Here is an 8,931-nt window from a genome sequence, read left to right on the forward strand (position 1 = left end):
CAACCCCACTTTTTCTACAGGGATTTAAAATCCTCCAATATGAATTCTCTTAATATGATTTTCTTTTTTAGGCTCATTACCCTCTGGGCTGGGAAGAGAGTCCATGAAAAGAGTGAGGAGAACACACACTCGGAATCAAATAGTTCTGTCACTTACTCCCCAAGTGACCCTCCATAAACCCACTGAACCTCAGTTTCCTAATCTATAAAATGGAAACAAAAGCACTTACCTCATGGAGTTGTTATAAGGCTTAGAAAAGGCAACATGTGTGAAGTGCCTATAAAACATAGCAGGTACTCAATGAATTGTTCCCTCCAGTCCTACTGACAATGCTGCAAAGGGATTCAGTAGCTACAAATTAGGAGTTCAATTTTTTTAAGTAACACATCTAGGTGTTTTCATAATTAGAAATTATGATATCAACGTAACACTTTTTAAAAAGCCTAGTTAGTTACAAGACCTCTCTTTTGCCTCTCTAGGGCAGAGTTATTAGCTTATAGTAGTCCTAAGACTTAAAAATTACTGCAACATTTCTAAGAGGATAAGGGCTGTGTCAACCCACAAAAACTTTCTCTTTCCAGTGGATATTCTCTGATATCCCCATGGGACTTCCCAGAGCTATGTTGAGTTAAATGTCCTACCTCCATGACCTGGCTGTCTGAAAATTTAAATCCTCCCCTGTCTGCTGCCCTTTAAACTTCACAAATGTTGAAAATTTTGTATTTCGTTCTCTGTATCTTCCATTTGATTGTAAATTCCATGAGGACAGGAGAGTAACCTCTTCACTCTCTAAGGTTTAATCTAAAATACAATTCTTCAACTGCAACATTTTCACAAAATTTTCTGCTAAATGGGTTCTCTTAAAATTAGTTTTTAGTTTTTTTTCTTTTCTTTTTAAGGTCTGAAGTATTAACCACGTATAAGGAACAGGGATAGATGTGTTTTATTTATCCATAAATAAAACAGTGGATCCTGGCACAGAATTATCAGCTCCCTCAATACAATAACAATGAATTCTTCAAATCTTAACATCAGAGGCAAAATCTAGGGGATTTCTGATCTACTACAGCCTCCTCAGCTTCATTTTCTATCCGACCACTCTGAAGGTCTGAAGGCCCCATGTTACTCATCCTTTAAACTCCCTTCTTGAGTTCACACTAAACACCTGAGGCTGTCTCTCTACTCTCTTACTCTCCTCTCTATGTTCCCTAAGTGTTGAACTTCTCCTAAATAGCCATACTCACATCACCATGGATATGCCTATGTATCCCTTTCACAGCATATTTTAATCACCTAATTTTTTTCTCTATAGAGAAAATTGGACTGTAAACTCTGTGACAATAGGAACTATCTTGTTCACTAACCCATTCTTGTGCCTGGCATACAGTAGACTTTCAATAAATATCTGTTAACTGAATGACTTCTTTCAGTAAGACTTTCAAAAACACTTGACTAAAGAGTAAATGGAAAATAAATGGGGAAGAACTTTAAAATTAAAGAAACTCAACCAGGAAAATACAGATTTCCGATCCTAGCTTGGTATCTGGGATCTAGGGCCTTGTCCCATTCACTTTTAGAATGGGCATATCCACCCTGTCTTTCTAACCAAGGCAGCAAAACTCCCCAGCCCTCTTTTTCACAGGGAGAGAACTATCCTTAACACACCCCAGCTCTCCACACATGCTGGGATCCTGTCTCCTGGTCCTTTACATGACTCCCTGCAGTGCCTCATAAGTCTGCCAGGTGGGCCTCTCACCCCCATGTCAGACTAGTCCTGCAGGGAAGCCCACATACTCAACACAGCGCAAAACCTCCCCTGGCAAGCCCAGGAATGTGGGGAACATGCAAGTGTCAAGAAGAAGAAACATACCTAAACGGAGGTTAAATCTTTCCTAGGCCTGTAAGCTGCCTTTGGTCAGTGTGATCAGTGCATTTAAGGCAAAGAAGAAAGTCACAAATCCACTTCCTCAGGCAAAAATACCAATAGGATCCTCAGAGAGTGGTCGACCCTGAGTTCACTGATTACAGATTGGGAAAACTTGTGTAATTCTTTTTGCCTAAGAAGAAAACTGCCTTTGTGCTAACCACTCACCAGAAGCTGCTGGGGTCTGGAAACACCTCTGTGGATTCTCCAAGTCCAGAGCGGTGCCAGGGGTTCCCTGCCATGTGGGCCTCTGTGGAGGCCCTCTGTGAGGGCAAGGACGGTCTCAAATGAATGACCTGTGGCCAATTGTGTCAAGCACCCAGGTGACGGAGGCCACTGCATTCCCTTGGCTGGAAGCGTGGTCGGGTTGCTCAAACGAGGCCCAGCTTTCATTCTTGAAGCTAAAAGGCTCCTGGGACTCTCGCTCCGAATGCTTCCGCTAAACGACCCACACTCGTGAGATCCACGGAAAAAAAAGAAAAACCACACACAGTTTTGCCCGCGCCTTCTCCATTCATGGCTATACTGGCCTGTGCCACGAAGCTGGAAAAGCAGTTCCCAGGCGTTCCTCTCTGTGGGCACAGGATGGAAGCGCCTCTGACTTCTGCTACCCGGGAACCAGTGTGGGCTGCCCTCTCCTGAGGGTTTCTGTGCCTCTGGAGCGACGCCATTCTCTCAAACAAGCTGTCATGCGCTGCTCCGTGCGAGGCCCCGCGGGACACGAGGGGTCCTGAGATGCGCGGCGCACCGCTACCCATGAACGTCCAAATGGGAGAGTCCTGGAGTTATTCCCGGGCCTCGGGATGAGATGGAATATGTAGTTTCACTGCTAGTGTCAGTTTGCAAAAATAGTATGGCCCGTGCAAACTGATGCCAGGCGTCCACACAGGGCCCCACGGAAGGCAAGAGCGTGATTCTGCGAGCCCTTCAAGTCCAGTTTGCGCAGGGTAGAGTAATCCCCAACTCTGGCGCTCTGAAAAGGATTTTGAGGGGGTTCTGGACTAAGTCCCAAACAGCAGTCCCAGCCTGGCTTGTACTTTGTTTTTCTCAGTTCTGACTGGGCTCCTTGACTCTGAACTTAGTGTGACCCCCACGCCCCACGTTGGGCTCTGCGTCAGCGGGAAAGGTATGGAACTCAGGAGGATTCACACTGGCCCTGGGGCTCGGGCTTGAGGACCACTGGAGTGGAAGGTGTCAAGATATTTCTACGTGTTCACGAATGGTGTATTCTTCTAGAACGAGCTAAATAGACATCAAAAGGGTAAAGTTCTGGCCCCGAAGCCACAACTGCGCCCCTCTGTCTCTCTATATTCCCCAAGGGCTTTCGACTGAGAAGGTATTACCCCAGTTTTCCCCACGCCGACTACAGCGACCCTGAGTATCGCGTTCCATACGCCCAAGAATTGTGGCCACAGCTCACCGCTGAGGGCCGCAGATTAAGGAGGTGCCACTGCCTGCTGGCTCTTCCCCAAGGGCAGACAGGCTCCAGAAGGCTGAGACCTGCCTGGGTGGCCGAGGTCACCGCTGCGATTGACCTTGTCCGTTAGAAGGAGAAAGAGCAAATATGTGTGCTGAACACTTTAATTCTTAACCATTTGAAGCAGGAAAGCCTGTAAGCAGTGGGGAATGTGCGGGAATTTTCCGTTTAAAGAGCAGTGCCGAGATGCCAGAAAACTCTATGAAGTGACTATTTACTCCCGCAGAATGGGCCCCAAAGAAAAGGCTACCGGACCAGGTGACTTGGGGTAGAAAAAAGAGTCGGAAGAGCCGCTCCAGCGCCTCTTTCCTCCAACAACTCTAAAACCAGCGAAGAAGGGGCTGGCAGGTAGGTTTTCACCACCTGTGACTGCTACAACCTCCTTCTCTATTTTCTTATTTTATTTTTTTTAAGAAAAAAAATGAGCACAAGTCTCAAAAGTGGGTGGCTGAACAGTGTCCAGATAAAATTTGCACTGTGTAAATGTAAGGTGGACAGAGATAGGTTTGTGGGTGAAGGCTGCTCAAACAGAAATTCGGGAAGTGAGCAGGAGCCCACAATTTTCATTTTTACTGTAGAAATTGGTAAACGAAATCAAATGGTAATAGTTGCCACTTACAGCCACTGAAAAGTTTAAAATAATTTAATGTGTTTCAGATTTATATGTAACTACCATACTTTTATTTTGTCTATTTTCATTAAGTTTTAACAAGCTATTAAAGTTCCCTGGATACATTTTGTGAGGGGTGTGTGTGAGTGGAGATTACATGAACCAGAAGTAAAACTTGAGCATAATTTCCTTAGCCACTGGGAAGTCTGTATCATCTCCCAAAATTTCCAAGGACAGGAAGAAATAGAGAGGGGGAAGTTAAATATTTATTGAGTGCCTACTATGTTCAGGGACCCTGATAGGACTAGCTTTACACATTTTATTTCATAGTAGTAATTATCAATAAGAACTTTTTTATAAAACTAAATTTCTTCTACATCTGGAGCTTGGATGGATAGCTTCTGTAATCTTATTTTATTCTCAAGAATTTCATTTTCACTTCCTTCTTTGAAGTGCCATAATTGCCCAGGGTTAACAGAGATCAGTGTTTAATGATATTAAAGTCTGTTTTGTTTAACTGATTACATCATTCAGTGTTATTCCTGTCTGGGGAAAAAAAGTGAGTCAGTGATTAATTTCTTCTAACTCTTTATTCTCGTTGTAAAAATAAAGCCCATACTGTTTGGGAGGAGAGGGAATTTGCAACTGGAAGGAGAGTGCCATCACTGAACACTACGTGAAAAAAAAAAGAAAAAGAAAGAAAAGAACATACAAAGCAATACTTTTCCATCGCCATGGTTCACATCAACCAAAATTTTGTGAGAGCTATGCAAACACTGTGACTTTTAATGACTATAGATAAAGGCTGAGTTGGACTAGCGGCTACTTGTGTTAACAATGGATACGATGGAATTGAGTGCCCAGAACATTCAAAAACAAAACAAAACAAAGCAAAAACTGAGAAAGGAGTTGATGGCCAGAAAAGGTGGGAAAGGAGAAAAGAGAATATACTCAGGAGCTCCAGCAGGCAGGTAAATCATACCAAAAAAAAAAACCAAACAAACAAAAACAAAAAAACAAAAACCAGTTCCTTCAACTAATGAAAAAAACGATCTCGCTATATAGTACAAGGGAAATCGTTCTCTGTTGCAAGTCTGATGGTAGGTCTATTTGTCCTGTTTCTTTTATGAACTACCAAAAATGTTATTTTAGAGATTCAGCCAAATGTTTCGACTGGGAGACCAGAAATGGAACAGCGGTTCCTGCTGTAACGCCCGGGCCCTGGTGGGGCCCCAGAGCCCAGCGAACCCTAGCGACCGCTTCTCCCCGGAGGCTGCTTTAGACCTGATGCTCCCGGTGGCCCTGGGAAAAACGAGCAAAAGGGCGATCAGCAGGGCCGAACTTCGTTCTTCCTTTGGAGGCACACTCCTCTAGTTTTCTTCTGGAAGTGGGAATGGGCGCAGCAATTCCAGAGCTAGCAAGATTCCCATTCGCTTGACAAACTTGAAAACTGAGAAGTTTCTAAAACTGAGCTTCCCTCCTTCCCAGAGTCCCTTTCTATCTTTAGGATTGCTTGCCCAAGGGGGTGTTCTTTTAGATTATTTCCCCCCCTACATAGACTGGAGAAGATCCGAAGGCAACTTGCAGACTTCATCGCCTTGGGTTGGGTGTCACACTACTCCCACCACTCAGAGCCTACCCACCTAACCCCAATCTTGCCCAACCCCAATCTCCTCGAGAGCCGAAGGAGGAGCAGGGCGCTCTGGGGGACATAACCTTGTCTCCCGGGTCAGGATGTGCACTAACGGTTGCTTACTCCGCCCCAGCTGCCGGACCCAATTCCCGCCGGCTTCGCCCTTAGAACCAGCCCACAATAGCAGAAACTCTCGACCCACACCTCCGCTAGGTCCTAGTTTTCCAGCCCTTTCCCGGATCCACACCCCGACCCGACTTCTCCCACCTCTCTAGCCTTTGGAGACCAACGCTGACACACTCCTCAGGCCCACCTCAGGCCCACCCCAACACTCTATTATAACTCTTTTAAAGGCTTCCACCTAAAACAGAGGGGGTCCGCCCTCCCCACCTTGCCTCACCCCCACCCTGCCTAGGCCCACGCCTAATGCAGGACTTAGGGTATTGTAAAATAACCCGGTTGGGGCTGAGGGTGTCAGCGGACAGGGAGCACGCTACCTCCGGACTCCCTAAACTCTGGCAAAGACTTAGGAACACTTGTTCTCCCCCCGGCAAGTTTTCTTTCCCTTCCGACGAATTCGGTGTATCTGAGTTTCTTGGCACTAACAAAAAAGAGGCTCTCCTTTTCCCCAGCCCTTTTATAAACATGTGATCTTCAGCCTCAAACTTTCTCTTTTAGTCTAAAAGCACCGTTAGCCGCGGAGAGTGACCCCAGGTGAGGTAGAGAAGGGAGAGGGCCAGTGTGGAGTAAACCCAAACCTTGGCACCTTGAAGTTAGCTAAGGCCCTGCAGGCCCAGGCTGGGGGAGCTGTTTGCAGTTTGGAGCCCCCAAGGATAATAAGCGGCAGGTTGCCGAGCCTGGAACAGGCTTTCCCTTTTCCAGATCATATTCCCCATAAAATCTAAAGCCAGATGCATCACTTGGGCAAGTTCCTATTTCACCGCGAGAAGCACACATTTATTTCCAACTAGACTCCAACTCAAGGTTTCTGGTTCAGGTTCCAGTGGTGGGCCTACAAAGTTGGACTTTGGATAGCTCAAGGGACCTCCTGGGAAGGCAACGTTTTAGGCACTGAAGTCTGAACTTAACTCAGGCAAAGCATCATTTATGAATACCCAGGTTTTTGGTTTTGCTTTTGTTTAAGTAGGGTGCATGGGATTTCAAAGCTATGTGTGCACCTTTGTTTAAGTGGATAGAGGAGAAAAGACCTTCATAAGTATAGACTCCCAGTTTACAAGGTAACCTGATGAAACCTATTTTTCACAAAAATAAGGTAAAAGGGGGAAAATTTTGGAAGAAATTGATAACAGTGGGCGTATGTGAAGCCCAAAACAGCTTTTGGTGAGTATTTTTTAAAGTAAGAGGCTCTTTCTAAAAGTAATAGCCTAAGGGTCTATTTCACCTGCATCATTCCTCTCATCAGTATATAAAGAAATTTAGGTGGAGTAAGCCATCTTTTTTTACAGTTAGAAAGTTCTGGTATTTGCAGTTGTGGCAAAGAGAGAAGGAACAAAAATGAACAAAGCTACTCTGAAATTGACTACTGCCTGTCATCAGCAAAACATTGGCAGGAAATCAAGACTGCCTTCCCAAAGCAAACTCAATTTTGCATCTTTTAAAATTGTAGCTATTTTTTACCCCAGTTAGTGAAATAAATAGCCAGCAATACAGAATCTAAACAAGGCAAACAAATACACAATTCTAAATCTCCCTATTTAAAAAGTGAAAGGACTTTAGGCAAACATGCCTAGAGGTGTAACAGCAGTTGTTGCATAGTGCCAGTACAGACCCAGCTACTAGAACAAACTATGTTTCCACATTCAACTCATATAGGATCAAATGATGTTTTTAACACTTGTCAAAATCCACAGATATTGCTACAACAAAAGTGCCACTTAATATAATAAAGTTAATAGTTTATTAGGGTATGATGAGGTCTTTTGGGCGTTTGCCTGCAAAAATGTACTGGAGTGACAGGGCGAGCGTCTGGCAGGCCAATCTTCCAGCGCTGGTTCACTGTGTAGGATGGTGGGGGGAACAAGGACTCATTTCAGCTGACCTGACTAGGGTTTGCTGCCATTCCTGAGGGTTGGTTGTGAGAGATTACCTTCACTTTAGGAAAGTATTTTCATGCCTTTCTTTAACTGAAAAGGTCTGCAACCTCCGTAAGGCTGCCCAGACGGGCTCATCCAAATCTGCACAAGCTGTCTTGTCCCTGCAGTGACGACCCCCAAGGAAGGAGGGCAGCGCCGAGGATGCCACCAAAGTTTTCCCGAAGTCTTTATATTACATAGACCAATGGCTTTTGATGGGAGGTGTGGTGCTTACCCAACATCAGTGGAGCAAAAATACCGTGGGCCTCTAGCCCCAGTGGGGGGCGGGGGGCTTCTGCGAGCCCTACTTCACCCCGTCTCCTCTGGGCTTTGCCACAGAATCCTCCTCTGGAGGCTAACGCTAGCCTGCCCGCCACACTCCTCTGTGTCCCCTCCGCAGAGTCCAATCAGTCTTAAATTTCAGCTGGACCCAGACCAAACTTCCCCTTCTTGGTATATTATCACACCGTTCTCTTTTCCCAGGGGTAGGAAGGGTTTTCCCGGCCTCTTCTGGGGCCACCCACGACCTGGATTTCTGCAAACTTGGGGCTCCTACCTGGCCTCTCCAACCCCAGACCTTCGCCTTCCATGGCCGTGATCTGGGAAGCTGCTGCAACTGATACAACCAGGTGCTTTCGTTTCGTGCTTTCGTTTCGCTTTTGCTCCCTCCTCACTGCAGCTGGGAGATTACGGAAGAACCAAGTGGGGGTGAAAAGTGAGAGTTTCGACAGACAAAGTGGTGGAACACCTCGGTTGGGAGGGAGATGGGCGAGGAGGGGAGCAAGGCTAAAGCTAAAGCATGAAGCACCCTTGTTCTTTGCAGGGGCCTGAAAGGCCAGCAGGCCCTGGCACATTTTCTTCTTGATAGATATGCATCAAAACTGGTGGGGAAACGAAAAGGCAGGCAGTGTCTTTCAAATACAGAGGATAAGGCAAAGTAGAAATGCTGGAAAAGGAGTGGCCAGCCAGACTTTTAACAAAATTGGAAGGAAAGAAGGAAGGGGAGAGAGAGAGGGCGCCAAGAAAATAAAACTGGCTCCCGTGCCTGGCTCCGAGACCCCATTAGGTGTGAAGGGACCAACACGCTATCCAGTTTGCTGCAGGTGGGCTCAGCTGTGAGCTTTGGATACCCAGCAATCACTGCACAGGTTGGCTTTAACTTTGTCTCTCCTCCCTCTTTACAGCAAGTGGAGC

The 8,931-nt window shown here is 45.9% G+C and overlaps 1 long non-coding RNA gene across 1 annotated transcript in view; it reads right to left on the reverse strand.

Annotated features, from left to right (window-relative positions):
• The window catches only part of LOC123807570, a 296,001-nt gene extending 287,543 nt beyond the window's left edge, over nucleotides 1–8,458 (reverse strand). The window contains exon 1 of the long non-coding RNA XR_006783669.1: nucleotides 8,294–8,458. This is a non-coding gene — a long non-coding RNA (uncharacterized LOC123807570). The remainder of the gene's footprint in view (nucleotides 1–8,293) is intronic.
• Nucleotides 8,459–8,931: the final 473 nt, after the last annotated feature.

The sequence above is a fragment of the Phyllostomus hastatus genome, unplaced genomic scaffold (assembly GCF_019186645.2).
Source record: "Phyllostomus hastatus isolate PE091 unplaced genomic scaffold, TTU_PhHast_1.1 phas_scaffold_46, whole genome shotgun sequence".
NCBI classification, from domain to species: domain Eukaryota; kingdom Metazoa; phylum Chordata; class Mammalia; order Chiroptera; family Phyllostomidae; genus Phyllostomus; species Phyllostomus hastatus.